This window comes from Balaenoptera physalus, assembly GCF_965194825.1.
Source record: "Balaenoptera physalus genome assembly, chromosome: 7".
Lineage (NCBI taxonomy): Eukaryota > Metazoa > Chordata > Mammalia > Artiodactyla > Balaenopteridae > Balaenoptera > Balaenoptera physalus.
The window spans coordinates 70,494,477-70,512,448 of NC_138886.1; the positions used below are offsets into that span (position 1 = coordinate 70,494,477).

Sequence of the window (17,972 nt, forward strand, 5' to 3'; positions counted from 1 at the left end):
AAATCCTCCTAACCAAATTAATTCTAATTTTCTCACTATATTTAAATGCAGCTGAGCAATAAAAAATGGAAAGTAAAAATAAAAAATGAAAAGTAATTATTGATACATAATGAATATTAGTGATTTTTATACTTTTTTTAGTATCTTGGAATATAATGCTTTCTCAAAATAGATTAAATCACTGACTTGATATTAGTTAACCAACTCTTAATACATTCTTTACTTGTTAAGATATTGATGTCTTTGGCATTTAGGAAAAGTATAGCTTGCCAATTGATAAGACATCATTCTTTTTCTCTACTGGTATACAATTTCTGGTTTTCTAAGCTAAATGCCTTCTCAGAAATATGTTCTCACACTTTGTCTTGTCATCTTATTTTAAATATAATCCTTTAAGACACATTTATAGTACAAGTTCAATGTTAAAGAGCTCTAATCTTATAATCATGGAAAACTGGAGATGGAATGCACCCAAACTATCTAATGCCAAACCCTTACCAAATGGGATTTCTGTGTGTGGAAAAATATCATTTGCCTCTATTTCTTCACATATTTAAATCTTTTAGAAATTATCCTGGATTCTAAGTTCTCATAATTGGGATACTTTTCCATTTTCATTTCTGTTGTTCAGGGATAATTTTTATCATATATGATCAAAATATCACTTCATATTTGTACCAAATATATATGCTGGCCTCCTGCTGTTATTTTTGGAGGAATAAACCTTTTGCTGATGTGAAATGAGGGAATGAGAGGATTGCCTAGCTTTTCAATGGCAAAACAAGAGAATGGAAGAAAACCCAAGTAATGGACTGGAAAATGGAACTTAAAATCAAATCTGTTTAAATAGTATTGCATTTCATATTCTGTTGTTCAGTATTTATCTCTTTACCACCACCAACACTCAAGCCATCCCTCCCCACAAAATCTTGAAGATAAATGTTTTCCTTCAGAAAAATCAGAATTTAAAACAGTGCTGCCATCAATAGAGGATCCTGAGAAACCTGAGAGGGGGTCCCTGGTCTGGACTAAAGGAGTGAATTTGCTTAGTGCCGCACATAAGGAAAAAGGCAAAGCAAAAAGAAAGAGAATGAAACATCATGGAAAGTAGAATGAAGGAGACTGGGAACAGGTGCACAAATGGTAGTCTAAATGGAATCCCGGAGATGAGAACAATTCATTAGTACTTACTCAGTGGCATCTAATATGAATCTCACCCTATACTAGAAACTGGCTAAGAATACAGAAATATAAGCTGGGATTCCTCACTAACTTCACTTCTAGGTGGTGAACACACTTAACCTAGGTAAACAATGGTTGACAGTGTTTCCTTTTATGTTAAAGATGTTAAGAGTTAGAGTCGTTTAGTGGAGAGAGCAGAAGACTGGTGAAATTTGGGAGGTTAGATTTCTACTTGGCTTTGTCCCCAGACACTTCTCTCTGTCACCAGTGACAATACTCATTTGCAATTTGGGCCTTGTCATCACAGCCAAATACACAAAAAATGATTTCTCTGGAATAACTTAGATTTTAGAGGGCGATTTTTGTAATTTCTTTTATAACTTTCCCTTTTATTCACTGTAGAAGGAAAAAATACAGAGAGAAATGCTTTGAATACAAAATATACCATGGTACAAAAATCATTTGCTAATGAATTCGGTTCATTTAATTCTTTGGAATAGAATCAGAGAAAAACTGAACCGAGGAAATCATAGAAATAATTTTATTTAATCTTCTCATTTTACAGATGAGGAAATAAAGTCCAGTGAGATGTAATGAGTTACCCATGGTCACAGAGCTAATAACTAGTAAGACCCCATGTCTCCAGGCTCTGCATTCTTATTTTTATACCACACTGTTTCTTGTTGCAGTATTTTCATACTTAAAATGATACACTTTACACATTAATAACCTACAAATTTGGAAATTTCTGGTTATATTATATTTGAAAGTGCTTGACTTGGAGCCAGACAGCCCTAAACTGGAATCCCATTCAGCTTGGCTGCTAATTAGCTGTAAGACCTTGACAAGTTCATTTATTCATTCTTCAAATGGTTACTGAGCACTTACTATATATCTCAGCTACTTTTTTTTTTTTTTTTTGAAGAGTGGGCTCTTCTTTTTCATTTTTTTAAAAAATTTATTTAATTTATTTATTTATTTTTGGCTGTGTTGGGTCTTCGTTTCTGTGTGAGGGCTTTCTCTAGTTGCAGCAAGTGGGGGCCACTCTTTATCGCGGTGCGCGGGCCTCTCATTATCGCGGCCTCTCTTGTTGCGGAGCACAGGCTCCAGACGCGCAGGCTCAGTAGTTGTGGCTCACGGGCCTAGTTGCTCCGCGGCATGTGGGATCTTCCCAGACCAGGGCTCGAACCCGTGTTCCCTGCATTGGCAGGCAGATTCTCAACAACTGCGCCACCAGCGAAGCCCTCAGCTACTTTTTTTTTTAAATTAATTTATTTATTTATATTTATTTTTGGCTGTGTTGGGTCTTCGTTTCTGTGTGAGGGCTTTCTCTAGTTGCGTCGAGCGGGGGCCACTCTTCATCGCGGTGCACGGGCCTCTCACTGTCGCAGCCTCTCCTGTTGCTGAGCACAGGCTCCAGACACGCAGGCTCAGTAGTTGTGGCTCACGGGCTCGGTTGCTCCGCGGCATGTGGGATCTTCCCAGACCAGGGCTCGAACCCGTGTCTCCTGCATTGGCAGGCAGATTCTCAACCACTGCGCCACCAGGGAAGCCCTCAGCTACTTTTTAAGGTACTTTTTCAGGTGCTGAGGATAAGCAGCAAACAAAAGCTTACATTCCAGTTAAGGATGAATAACAAAACAGGTAAATAAAAAAATTGTGATGTCAAGTGCGATAAATCTAAGAAGAAAAATAAAACTGGATGAGAGGGTCAGAGAATGACAAAGTTTTATAAAGGGCATTAGGATAGGCCTTTCTGAAAATAATAGCTAATATTTACAGAGTTCTCAGTACGAGCTAAGTGCTTTACATATAATCGTAATTAAGTCCTCACATTATGTTATGAAGTTGGTCCTATTAATACCCCTCCTTTTCAGGTGAGGAAATGAAGTCCCAGAGAGGTTAAGTAAGTAGCCCAAAGTTGTCCAGCTAGTAAGTAATAAAGCCGCAGTTTTTACCCAGTTGGTCTGTCTCCAGAGTATCCTCTAACCACCACTCTTTTTTTTTTTTTTTTGATTGAAAGTACTTTAGACGGTCCCCAATTCACAATTCAACTTACAATTTTTTGACTTTACAATGATGCAAAAGTGGTATTCTTTCAGTAAAAACCATACTTTAAATTTTGATTTTTTCCTTGGTGAGTGTTATGTGGTACTTACTCTCTAGTGATGCTGGGCAGAAGCATCGAACCACAGGTCCTAGTCAGCCTCTCCATCATGAGGGTAAACAACTGATACACCTTCCCCATTATATACCCATACAATAACCACCACTCTTTGATGCCTTTTTAATAGGGTAACAATGCAGCAAAGAGCTGTCTGAGTCGCAGTTTCCTTGTCTATAATGGACTCATTTGAGAACTGTAAGATGTAATATTTACTCAAATCTTAGCCCTGTGTCTGTCACAAAGTCAGTTCTATAAGTTAGAATTCTTTGGCTGCAATTTACGGAAACCCAACTAAAGGTACCTTAAGAAAAATGAAGAATATACTGTTTCATGTAAGCAAATTGTGTGGGCAGGTGGAGGGGACCTCGGGGATAACTGAGGTCAAGGACTCAAATGCTCAAATGGAGATTTTCTCTTTCCTTCTCCTATCTCTGTCCATGTGTCAACTTTATTCTGTCCTACTATGGAAGGACTTTCTCCTTGCGATGGAAAGTATGGCTTCAGATTGCAGGCTAACATTCCTTTAGATTTTAAAAACTAATTAATAGGTCCTTGTCATAGTTAAGAACTTTATCTGTACTCACTCAAAACAAGTAAGCCTCCCAACAACTCTGTGCATTAGATGTGACTGTTATGCCCATTTTCAGATGAGGAAATTGAGGCATGGTATTTAAGTAACTTATTCAAAGCCACCGGCTAGAAAGGACACAAACTTAGGCAGTCTGTTCCAGGGCCAGTGCTAACATATAAGTCAACATATTCTGCCTGGGCTGAGTTTTAAAATTAAATTAAGAAAAGAAAAAAAAAGGTGTGTACATGCTGGGGACGGAATTTGTACCACCAGCTCCAATTCGCAAGACCGAAAACCTTTGATTGACAGGATGTAGGCTGTTGCCACATAGTTGGCCTGACTCTTGTTCCCTGCAAACCCTCTCTGCCCCCCTGTAGACTCTTCAGACCCTGCGCTTGTCTGTTCTCTTCATTCTTGGTACTTCTGCTGAATCCCTGCTTGATCCTTTCTACCACTGAGGCTAGTGCCTAAATCAGGAATTGGATGAGGCTTTTAATGTACATTATCAATCAGTGTTTCATATTTCACTCTCAAATATGAAAGAAGCACAAAGTAAAGGTTAAGTGCAGCCAACTTCCTGAGCTGGAAGGAGGGGAGGATGGACTGTGACAGCTCTAAACTTCCAATGAAAGCATCTGGGGTTGGACAAGAACAGTTATGTCTGAAGAGCTGAGTTGCTTATTTCCAGGGATTCTTCTTTGAGGCTCGCACAACAGCGTTTTTCATTTCTCTGTTCCTCTTTTTATGGAGCTTCATCTTGATCCAATTTGGCAAGGTGCTTTCAAAACAGCAACAACTTTTGCAACCAGCAAAGGTTCAGAAATAGGTGTTGGGAAGGGAGAGAATTAATTCTTACAGAAATTTTGCAGAATTGAAGGTTATATTTATAATTGGAAAGCTTCCCTTGCTTTGTTGCTGCTAGGCATGGAACAGTTCTAATTTAGTTTTTTTTTTTTTTAAGAAGAACAAGACTTATAGAATTTTTTTTTTTTTTGGCCATGCCGCACAGGAGGCAGGATCTTAGTTCCCCCATCAGGGATCAAACTCCGTTGCAGTGGGAGTGTGGAGTCTTAACCACTGGACCACCAGGGGAGTCCCTAATTTAGTATTCTTATTCTACCATTTCTGCCTAATAGTCTGCAACACTGAGTATGGTTTTTCTCATAACATAAACTGTCAAAATTTATTTTTATGGCAGTCATAAATATGAATGGACTAATTGGAAATAATTTTTCAAATAGATAACTGAATATACAAGTCAATACAATGTAACTCCTCTAATGGTGATAAATAATATAGACTCTCATGTCTCGTTATCTGTGACATACCTTTAAAGCAGGAACAGACCTGGTAAGTGGCTATCCAGAGGTAGCATACAGGTAGTATATTATGGAAAGCTGGCAGATCATGGAGGGCTTCTCTGGGAGCCATTAGATCCTGAGCTCCTTGGAGTAGAGATATTGTGTTATTCATTCTATATTCCCAGTGTTGAGCACAGTGCCTACCACATAGTAGGTTGTTCTATATAGCTTATTAAGTGACTTTCTTCTGCTAACACACAGTAAGGAAATAAGATGGTGAAAGAAGGGTGATCCAAGTTCAAAGTAAGAGAATCTGAATTGATGGGTGAGTGAAAAGGCAAGGCTAGAAAATGATAGGAAATGACACTTGAGGTTCATGGTCTAGACAAGTTAGGAAAGCTGAGGAAGAGGGGTAGGAGTTGTGGAGTGCACAAGGACCTTGGCTTAGAAAGGGCCAAAAGAGTCCTCCTTTGCAGAGGCTGATGGTGGATGCTATGTTGGAGGGGGTCCACACTGAGGGGCTAGACACTAGGCTCAAGATCATAGGTTGTTTGTTTTACCAGCCCTAAGCAGGTGGATTTAAAATTAATTTTAATGGAAAAGATCATATGACTACATCAAAAGAGAATTTGGAAAAAGAATTGTATAAAGTCACTGATATCCAACCATTATCTTAATTCTCAATTCCTGTCATTCCTGTCATTCCTGTATCCTGACCAGCTGCAGGATCAGTCTTTAACCTGGACGCAGTTGCCATTAGGATAAATATAATGATGAGGATGATGATGATGGATGACAATGGCTTACATTTGCTGAGCACTTATTACATGCCTGACCCTGTTCAGTGTCATTTAATTCTCATATTATTTCATTTAATTATTTCAACAATTCTATAAGGTAGATACTATTAATATTCCTATTTTATATATAAAATGAAACTAAGGCAAAAAGAGATGAACTTGTCCAAGGTTGCTCTTCTAATAAGTAATGAATATGGACAGTCTGATTCCAGAGTCCATGCTCTTAACCCTTATGCTATGATTCTTCATTTAAGCTCAGATCCAGGTGGGGTCTGAGAGTAGTATGGGTGACTTAGGCTGAGTTGCCAGAGTGCCTGGGGTAAACCCTGGGCAACCAGGTACTGATCCTGCTTAACTCTGCTTCCAAATCCCTCACACGTTTGCTTTGTCTGTAGAGGCAATTTTCCTACATTACTTTCATCTCATTATCATGATGAATTTAACTTAGAAATTATAAAAAAAAAACCAATGGTAAAATTGGGAACAACATGGGAAATCTGAATATGGACTACAGATGAGATAAGAAACTATTGTTAATTTTCTTAGGAGTAATATCCAAAATCTACAAACAGGTCATGCAGCTCAATATCAAAAAACAAATAACCCAATCAAAAAATGGGCAGAAGACTTAAATAGACATTTCTCCAGAGAAGACATACAGATGGCCAAGAGGCACTTGAAAAGATGTTCAACATCGCTAATTATTAGAGAAATGCAAATCAAAACTACAATGAGATATCACCTCACACCAGTCAGAATGGCCATCATCAAAAAGTCTACAAACAATAAATGTTGGAGAGGGTGTGGAGAAAAGGGAACCCTCCTATACCATTGGTGGGACTGTAAACTGGTATAGCCACTATGGAGAACAGTATGGAGGTTTCTTAAGAAACTAAAAATAGAGCTACCATAAGATCCAACAATCCCACTCCTGGGCATATATCCAGAGAAAAACATGGTTTGAAAGGATACCTGCACCTCATTGTTCATTGTAGCACTGTTTACACTAGCCAAGACATAGGAGCAACCTAAATGTCCATCGATGGATGAATGGATAGAGAAGATGTGGTACATATATACAGTGGAATATTACTCAGCCATTAAAAAGAATGAAATAATGCCATTTGCAGCAACATGGATGGACCTGGAGATTATCATACTAAGTGAAGTAAGTCAGACAAAGACAAATATCGTATGATGTGGAATCTAAAAAAAATGATACAAACGACCGATTTACAAAACAGAAACAGACTCACAGACTTAGAGAATGAATTTATGGCTACCCAGGCGAGGGGGCGGGGTGGTGGGGCAGGGGATAGATTGGGAGTTTGGGATTGACATGTACACACTGCTATATTTAAAACAGGTAACCAACAAGGACCTACTATATAGCACAGGGAACTCTGCTCAATACTCTGTAATAACCTAAATGGGAAAAGAATTTGAAAAATAACAGATACATGTATATATATAACTGAATCACTCTGCTGTACACCTGAGACTAACACTACATTGTTAATCAACTATACTCCAATATAAAATAACAATTGAAAAACTTTTCTTAGGCGTGATACTAGTAATAGTGAAAATAGATATTAGTGAAAATATCTTTAATTTTTAGAGGCATACTGAAACATTTAGAGGCTAAAGGTCATGATATCTGGTACTTACTTTAAAATAATTGAGCAAAAAGTAAATAAATGAAGGAAATACGGTAAAATGATAAGTTATTAAGATGAGATGATCGGCATATGGGACTTTATTATAATGTTCTCTCTACTTTGTAGACCAGGGGTCCCCAACCCCCAGGCCACGGACCACCCGTTAGGAACGAGGCTGCACAGCAGGAGGTGAGTAGAGGGTGAGCGAGCAAAGCTTCATCTGTATTTATAGCCACTCCCCTGTCAGATCAGCGGCAGCATTAGATTCTCATAGGAGCGCGAACCCTACCGTGAACTGCGCATGCGAGGGATCTAGGCTGCACGCTCCGTATGAGAATCTAACGCCTCATGATCTGAGGTGGAGCTGAGGGGTGATGCTAGCACTGGGGAGCAGCTGCAAATACAGATTATCATTAGCAGAGAGGTGTGACTGCACAGAGACCATAATAAATCAATTGCTTGCAGACTCATATCAAAACCCTATCAGTGAGTGGCAAGTGCAAATTAAGCTGCATCTGGTGGCAGGCTTTATAGTGGCAAGTGAGTTGATCTTCTTCAATTGTACAGCTGCGTCTTGTGGCAGGCTTTAAGTCAGAATCCGACACTTATTTTAGTCTGCATGTGGCCCGCCCATTATTTTATTTACCACTTCCATTCGCGCCTCTTTCCCGCACTGTGCATTTGTCTCAGTCACAATTATGGTAAGCCCACAAGCTAACCCTAGCCAAAATGAATAAAAAACAAACATTGCTGGAGAGCTTCTTTGAAACGGGGGAAAGACCCAATGATGAGACAGCAGAAGACTCTAAGACTGCCAACAAAAAGAAAGCTGCATTTAAAGGAAAATACCAAGAGTCCTACTTAAATTATGGGTTCATTGCAACAGGTGATTCACATTCTCCAAGGCTGCTTGGTATAATACATGGCAACCGGCTAACCAACAAAGCCATGAAACCTTCAAAACTGCTTCGCCACATGGAGACCAAGCACGCTGTCTTAAAAGACAAGCCTTTGGATTTTCCCAAAAGAAAAAAACATGAACACGAAGAACAGAAGCAATTACTGAAGGCCACCACTTCATCAAATGTATCTGCGCTGAGAGCATCATTCTTAGTGGCTAACTGCATTGCTAAAGCTAAGAAGCCCTTTACTGTTGGTGAAGAGTTGATCCTGCCTGCTGCTAAGGACATTTGTCGTGAACTTTTAAGAGATGCTGCAGTTCAAAAGGTGGCACGTGTTCCTCTTTTGGCTAGCACCATAACTAGATGAATTGATGAAATAGCAGAGGATACTGAGGCGCAATTGTTAGAGAGGATTAATGAGTCACTGTGGCACGCAATCCAGGTTGACGAGTCCACCAATGTTGACAACAAGGCAACAATGCTTGTTTTTGTGCAATATATTTTTCAAGAAGATGTGCATTAGGTTATGTTATGTGCACTTTTGTTGCCAACCAACACCACAGCTGCAGACCTATTCAAGTCTTTGAATGATTACATATCAGGAAAACTGAACTGGTCATTTTGTGTCAGTATATGCACGATGGAGTGGCTGCTATGACTGGATGGCTTTCTGGTTTCACTACTCGGGTCAAAGAGGTCGCTTCTGAATGTGAGTCTACGCACTGTGTCATCCACAGAGAAATGCTGGCTAGCCGAAAAATGTCACCTGAACTTAACAGTGTTTTGCAGGATGTGATTAAAATTATCAACCACGTTAAAGTACATGCCCTTAACTCACGTCTGTTTGCGCAGCTCTGTGAGGACATAGAGCACACACGTCTTCTCTTACACACAGAAGTGAGATGGCTTTCTAAAGGTAGATCACTGGCCAGAGTTTTTGAGTTATGAGAGCCACTCCAGAGATTTCTTTTAGAAAAACAGTCACCACTGGCAGCACATTTCAGTGACACAGAATGGGTTGCAAAACTTGCTTACTTGTGTGACATATTCAACCTGCTCAACAAAATCAATCTTTCACTTCAGGGGAGAACGACAACTGTGTTCCTGTCAGAAGATAAAGTGGCTGCATTCAAAGCCAAATCGAATTATGGGGGCGACGAGTGAACACTGGGATTTTTGACATGTTTCAAACATTAGCAGAGATTTTGAAACAGACTGAGCCAGGGCCTTCTTTCTCCCAGCTGGTGAGTGATCACCTATCTCAGGTTTCAAAAGAGTTTGAGCATTATTTCCCAACCACAAAAGACCCCCAAACTGGGAAGGAATGGATCTGAGACCCATTTGTGAACAAGCCAGGTGAATCGACTTTGTGCTAGAAGAGGATCAACTGCTTGAGATCGCAAATGACGGTGGCCTTAAAAGTATGTTTGAGGGGCTTCCCTGGTGGCGCAGTGGTTGGGAATCCGCCTGCCAATGCAGGGGACACGGGTTCGAGCCCTGGTCCCGGAAGATCCCGCATGCCGCGGAGCAGCTCGGCCCGTGAGCCACAATTACTGAGCCTGCGCGTCTGGAGCCTGTGCTCCGCGACAAGAGAGGCCGTGATAGTGAGAGGCCCGCGCACCGCGATGAAGAGTGGCCCCCACTTGCCACAACTGGAGAAAGCCCTCGCACAGAAACGAAGACCCAACACAGCCATAAATAAATAAATTTTAAAAAAAAAGAAAAAAAAAAGAAGTCTACAGTGACCCTTAAATTTGTGGAAAAAAAAAAAAAAAGTATGTTTGAGACAACTTCAAATCTCCATTCGGTCTGGATTAAAGTCAAGGCGGAATATCCTGAGATTGCCACAAAAGCACTGGAAAGCCTGCTTCCATTTCCAACATCCTATCTTTGTGAAGCAGGGTTTTCTGCAGTGACAGCAACCAAAAGGAAATTACAGACTAGACTGGACATAAGCAGTACACTTCCAGTGTCACTGTCTCCCATCACCCCCAGATGGGACCATCTAGTTGCAGGAAAACAAGCTCAGGGCTCCCACTGATTCTGCATTATGATGAGTTGTATAACTATTTCATTATATATTACAATGTAATAATAATAGAAATAAAGTGCACAATAAATGTAATGCGCTTAAATCATCCCAAAACCATGCCCACCCATGACCCCAGTCCGTGGAAAAATTGTCTTCCACGAAACCGGTCCCTGGTGCCAAAACGGTTGGGGACCGCTGTTGTAGACTATTTGAATTTTTATAATAAAGTTCAAATAAATGCAATATTACATTTCCTGATTTCAATACTATCACTGTTCCCAATTCTTATAGTGATAGAGAACACACAGTTTCCAAATGTGAACCATCTCTGAACCTAATTTTCTTTGCTGGACCCACTTCTGTCTACTATCAGCAAGGAGTGTGAGGGTGATTTATCTGTTATAGCAGCAGATCACAAAATTTTTATGCTGAATTTTACCCATTAGGTGATGTTCAAATGTGTGACACTTTCCTCAGGCTGTGCCTCATAAGCTTGCAGACTTGAGGTAAACAATCTACCACTCTAGGCCTTTTCTGGAAAAGGCACTGCAATTGCATCTACTTCCAGACTGCTGTTAGGATCCAGAAGATAATGTGTACAAATCACTCAGCACCTTGCCTGTAACACAGTGAGCACTCAGTAAGCATTAAGTATTTTCAGCAGCAGTCAAAATTGAAAACAACATGTGTTCTACCTCATCAGGAATCTCCACACAGTAGGTGGGAAAAAAAATCACCACTTAGTATAGCTCAGTTTTCAACTTTCTCACCTCAAACAGAGACATTGTGTGGGTCTTTCTCTCAAACCAAATGGAAGCTGTTTTTCTTTCCACAACAACATTAATTACTTTGATTAAAGAGTAAGAAGGCCACTGGATGATTTCTGAACTGTGAATAAGGAGATGATAAAACCTGGGTTTGTTGAGCAGGCCTTGCTCATTCCAGAATGATGACACAGGTTTGGGTTAAGGATAGTGAAGATACAGAAAGCAGTTGCAACGACATTTCAGCCCAATTCATTTAGCCATGTTTACTAATGCCTTGACTTCTGGATTCGGGTAACTACCCTCTCTCTATGGAGGATGTTCATTTCAGAGCTGTGCTTAAGTGAGTTAAAGGGACCCTGAAGAGAAAGCCTACCTTTCCTGCCCCTGCCCCCTCTGTCCTCAGTGAATCTAAATGCAGGGCTTTCATCTTCTCATCTCTCAGCTTAGGTCCGCTTTTGTTTTGAGATGCCCTGTTAGGTTGCTTTGTTTTGGTTTCTCTGGGAGGCTTGCCAACCGCATCCTCAGAAAAGGTTCAAAATGATTGAGATCAAACGTTTGGAGACAGTGTTACATTTCCTTTTCTTCCCCAAGCTTGTCTTTGTTTAGTCCATGCCCCGTTTTGTCTTAAATCTTCTCTCCTTCATGTAGTGCCTCTACAACCAAAGAGATTGCTATGTCATAGAATCAAACTCTTTGAAGTGATCCTAAGTGTCATACAACCAAAGAGATTGCTATGTCATAGAATCAAACTCTTTGAAGTGATCCTAAGAGTCATGAAATCCAACTGCCCAATATAGGAATCTCCTTCACAACTCTAACCCATGCTTATGTTCAAATATGACTTGCACATACTTCATAAAAGGGAATTCATTACCACAAAGATTACTAATTTCATTTTAACTTAATTTTTAGAAATTTCTCCATTTCTTTTTAGAAATAGAGTTGCACAGAATGTCTACGTGGTAAGTGGCTATCATATTCCCTCCTCTCTTATTTGCCTTTTCCTTTTCAGATTAATCCCATTTTCTAATCATTAAGGAGAAATTAGGTGTGAAAGTAGAGGGTAGCCATAAAAACAGGCAGACAGGGGCTTCCCTGGTGGCGCAGTGGTTGACAGTCTGCCTGCCGATGCAGGGGACACGGGTTCGAGCCCTGGTCTGGGAGGATCCCACATGCCGCGGAGAAACTGGGCCCGTGAGCCACAACTACTGAGCCTGCGTGTCTGGAGCCTGTGCTCCGCAACAAGAGAGGCCGCGATAGTGAGAGGCCCGCGCACCGCGATGAAGAGTGGCCCCCGCTTGCCGCAACTGGAGAAAGCCCTCGCACAGAAACGGAGGCCCAATACAGCCAAAAATAAATAAATAAATAAACAATAATTAAAAACGAATATCTGCTTATAAAAAACAACAAAAAAAACCAGACAAATGCACTTCATGGAATTCATTCATTCATTCAATAGATGGCCCAAAGTATGGGCCAGGCACTGTACTACATTCTGGGGATATATACTGAATGTTTGCATTCCCCCAAAATTCATATGTTCAAATCCTAACCCCTCGATGTTGATGATATTAGGAAGGGGGTGGTGTTTGGGAGATGATTAGGTCATGAGGGTGGAGCCCTCATGAATGGGATTATTGCCCTTATAAAAAAGACCCCAGAGAGCTCCCTTGCTCTTTCTACCATGTGAGGACACAGCAAGAAGTCAAGTCATCTATGAACCAGGAAGGTGGTCTTCACCAGACACTGAATCTGCCAGTGCCTTGATCTTGGACTTCTCAGCCTCCATAGCCATAAGAAATACATCTCTGTTATTTATAAGCTTTCGGTCTATGGTATTTTCTTATAGCAGTCTGGATGGACTAAGACACATAATAAGACTCATAGCACTGTCCTCACAGAGTTTACCAACTAGCAAGAAATACAGACATAAGAAAGATAATTAACCAAAGACAACTACAGGGTAAAAATGAAAGTGCATAACAGGGGCACTTTTCCTAGGTGGGTGGCCAGAGAAGTATTTCTGAGGAAAGAATATTTGATCTCAGACCTGAAAATATGTAGGAATTGGCCAGGCAAGAAAGTATGTGTGTGGAGGAGACACACATAGGGAGGGGTGAAATAAGGCATTCTAGGCTGGTGGAGCAGTACTTGGGCAGTTCTGAAGTGAGAAGGAACTAAATATATTAAAGGGAACATGTGAGATTAGAACTTTGTGAGCAAGGGGGAGAGTCTTACAAGATAGGCTAAATCTTTAGAGGGCTGTGGACTTTATTATGAGAGTAGTAAGAAACGAGGGGGGAATTTTAAGTTGAGAAGTCATAGGATTTCCAGATATTTTACTGCTTCAGCCCCCCTTTCCTGGACAGACTCTAGCTATTCACCACTCTGCTTCAGATGTGGTACAAAGCACTAGCCACATACTCCAGACAGGGTCTGGTGGGTTCAGAGTGGGCTGGGCCACAGTCTCCTTTGCTCTGGACATCGGACTAATGCGTCCTAATAGTGTATATGCTCAGATGGTCACTAAGTCACAGCATATTACATAAACCCTGTGGTCTACTAAACCAATACCTGGTTTGAGTTGGATTTTTGACACTAGATGGACTACAAAGGAACCTCAGGTCAAACTGAGGTGTCAGGGATTAAATTCTTTTTCTCTTTCTGCATCTTATTTAGCCTATATAATTAGAGAGTTTTGCTTTCATTTTGATTTTTCTTCTCTCTTCCATAATTTTTTTCTAATTATAAAAGTAAACTTGTAAAGTATAGAAAAACACAGCAAAAATAGAAATAATCAATAATTCAAATAAACAGAGATGACTATTGTTATCACTGCTATTTACATCTTTCTATAAGTATCATTTTCTACACTTGAGATCATGCTGTGTTGTAGTATTATAACCTGTTTTTTTCCCCATTATTATTAGGTCATAAGAATTTATTTTCTACTATCATTAAATGGTGTAATGTGCTTACACCATTCATATGTGCTTCTTGTTTAAGGACATTTAAGGTTCCTGGTATTTTACTTTACAAAATAATATTTTTATATTTAAATATTTTCTTACATTTCAGAATATTTCCTCAGAGTAGAACCCTACAAGCATGTTTAAAACTTCCTTGATACATAATTACAAATTGCTTTACAAAAATTGGCTGACAAAATTTATACTTCTACCTGCATTGTATATTTTAAACAAACAAACCATGCTAATTAATAGGAGAAAATAAAATGCTGTTATTATTTTAATTTTCATTTTTAATTACTAATGACGTTAATGATTTAAAAATTTTATTAAGCCACTTGTATTTCCTTTTGTATAAACTGTAAGCATCTTTTTCCTAGGTATGCATAATGGTCTTACTGATTTCCTTATAAATCTGTATAATGCTTTTTTATATCAGGATTTTAATCCTTAGTTTGCCATAGCACTCATAAGTATTCATCTCACTTCTATTTGGAAATTTTAATTTTATGATTTAAAAAAAATACAGATAAATCTTTAAAATACAGCCTTATCTACATACTGCAATAACATACTGCAATAACACTGCAATGCATGCTGCGTACTGCAATAACACTGCAATGAGTGTTATTGTAGTAAAAAAAAAAAAACCACAGAGGTTTCCTTGCCTGGTTTACTTTCTCTTTCAATTTGACATGAGCTTAAGAAAAAAAAAAAAGTAAAAACAAGCTTTCATGGGCTTCACCCTAAATAAATCTTATATAAATCCTTTCAAATGCAGTTAGAAATAAGTCAGGAAGAGTCTTATTTCTCTAATAAAAGTAAAGACTTAAAACTAATTGAGAGTATGAGTTGGGGCCTGCAAAGATTGAATTCCAAGACTTGCCTTAATATTTTATAACGTGCATGTGTTTCACCAAAGAGAGAAAAAATTAATAAGATTCACATAATTCTTTTCTGGTACATGGTAACTTCTCAACCACCATCAAATGGTGTTAACTTATTATTTGCCGTAATTTTTAATTAAATTCTAATCTTAACCCAGTTCTCCTTAGGAAGGACTTTGAGATCAAACAGTTCTGAACCTATTTTCTCATCTGTAAAATGAGGATAATAATTTGGACTAAACACCACAGTGTCTGTAAAGTACTGAGCCTAGAGCCAGCACCCAGGAGATGCTCAGTTAATGCCACCAGTCTCTACTCGGCCTCTCACTCCTGTATCAGGGTAGGAAAGACTGTAGTTCTTGAGAAAGAGCATGTGTGTATCTGAGTGCAGGCAGCCTACAATGGCATAACCCCAGTAGCATGTCAGGCTACCTGAGTGGAAAAATAATAGCTGAATTTTGAATATTGAGAATCAAATGTGTGGCTAGAATTGTGTAAGGCACTGATCATGCAGAGAATAATAGAACTCACTGTCTGCATTCATAAAGGAGTATGGGAACCTTTGAGTAAACACTGAGAAATGCTTGTCAAACCAATTTACCACTAGGTAAATTTACCAATAGGCAAATCTAGCTTTGCCTATTCTGCTTCTCCAATCCTAAATTTCCCTGGAAACAAGGAATAATCACACTAACCGCTTGGCACTGAGGTATGGGGGAGATCAACTCTGCAAGTGTGCCATGTGATAATCCAGAAAAATCAGAGAAAATAATGTTATTTATTGAGTCAACGAAGTACAGAGGCAGGGGTTGTTATAGCTCCCCATGGTACCATTTAATGTCAGAAGAAATGGTTTACGTGTGATGCTGATGAAATAATCCAAAAAAGAAAATTCAGATAACAAAAGTAAGCCATTTGCTCCCAGAGGAATTGCTGACTCATCTTTCTTGTACAGAGCAGATTACTGACCACATAACTCTCTGTGGAATTTTCAAGTGTCTTGGGACAATACTGCTTTTAATAGTAAGTAAAGTGAATTTTTGTGAATTTGTTTTAATGTTCTTATGATTCACATTTTTCTTGTACAATTATTTTTTATTTTCAGGATATGTATTCTTAAAGCTTTGCAAAACTGAGACATTTAATTTTAGAGAAGAACAGCAAAAGAGATTACCTTTTACCTACCTGATTTGTTTTACTTAGTAGAATAGGAACATATGTATTATGACCTACAAAATACCAACTGCTGACATGGAAGTCACTGAATCTTTTTTTTAAAAAAGGCATTTTTTTCCCTTAAACTAGGAGAAATCCTAATTTAAAGGGTACTTCTAAGAGAAAAAGAGAGCTGATCTGGTTTCTTTCAATTTGTGTGTCCCTAATCATTCTCCAAAATCCCTAAGAGAAACAAATTTTAGATTCTTTTTGTTTATTATTTCCAAAAGTAGATCTGATTTCAGTCACATTAAATAATTTCAATTGGAGGCTCTTTATTCCTGAAGAAACCATCCACTTAAATATCAGGTGAGTCTTTGAGCTTCCAAATGATATTACCACTATTCAATTAAAAATGTCCTAAGTGGACTGTAGGATATTACTTTTGTTACCATCATGGAACACTCTCAGATTCTCCTCTCTTCTCACCCAGTTGTTTACATGACTTTTTGGGAGCTGTCTGCACAGTCTGATGGGTAGACCATCATTGGTAAAAGTCACCTGTCTGGTTCAGAAGTGTTGGAGTTTTGGGAGATCAGGCAGAATAGAAAAATTAAGAAGAAAAGAAAAGAAAGAAAGGAAAGGAAAAGGGAAAAGAGAAAGGAAGAGAGAAAAAGAAAAACAAAGAAAAGAAAAAGGAAAAAAATCTTAGGGTAGTATAGATGTGTTTTAATTAATTTGGATATTTTCTGAATCTTCTGCAATGTAGTCCATCACTGCCCCAGAAGATTTATTTTCTCTCAAGCCTGGGTGGTAGGAAGTTTAAAAAAGAAACCTGGAAAGTGATAGAAGTCTTCTGTCCTGGCATCTTCTGAGTATAGGCAGTCCATGCCCATCGTGAGGCATTTGCTGGATCACTGTCATTTTATAACTAAAAGCCAAAGTAAACACTTGCACAAACAATATTACCAACACCTTTAAGGCAATAACCACTCCAGAGATTGTGCGTTGAGGCAGGAATCATTATCATTTTCTACCCCCGCCCTTTCTGATCACTCCTGTGCCTTCCAACATACACATAGGTCCAAAGGAACATATACGCGATCCAACCTTATAATGTGTAAACAGAATTGCTCGATACACATAGAATTCAGCTTAGGTGCTATGTTTGGGGGAAAAATTATTCTAAATGATTTAGAAAGAGTGCTATGAAATCTGAAACTGAGTTTAACATGTTCTAAAGTGTAGCTGTAATTTGATTCACATATATATTTTTGCTTGCTATAATTTATTAAATATTTTATTTTGACCTTTATCCCTTTGCTTCCTTAGTTTTCAGCTATTCTGAAAAGTATAAAAAGGGGTGCCAAGTATTCCTCCCTTTAATTCACATTTTCTCTCACTGACAATTTGGGATTCATGATATTGACAGGTGTTTTTAAGAATAAAGAATAAAAAAAGGAAGTGAAGACTAGGAAAAATTGAAAAAATATTGGTAGAACTAAATTAAAAAAAAAATTAAACCAATCCACATTATTTACCTGGTATCATTATGAGGAAAGTTCCTATAGAATTCAG

General features: G+C 38.8%; 1 long non-coding RNA gene across 1 annotated transcript in view; it reads left to right on the plus strand.

The window, feature by feature from the left end:
* The first annotated feature begins 10,017 nt into the window (after positions 1-10,017).
* The window catches only part of LOC309664786, a 309,583-nt gene continuing 301,628 nt past the window's right edge, over positions 10,018-17,972 (plus strand). The window contains exon 1 of the long non-coding RNA XR_014266045.1: positions 10,018-10,318. This is a non-coding gene — a long non-coding RNA (uncharacterized lncRNA). The remainder of the gene's footprint in view (positions 10,319-17,972) is intronic.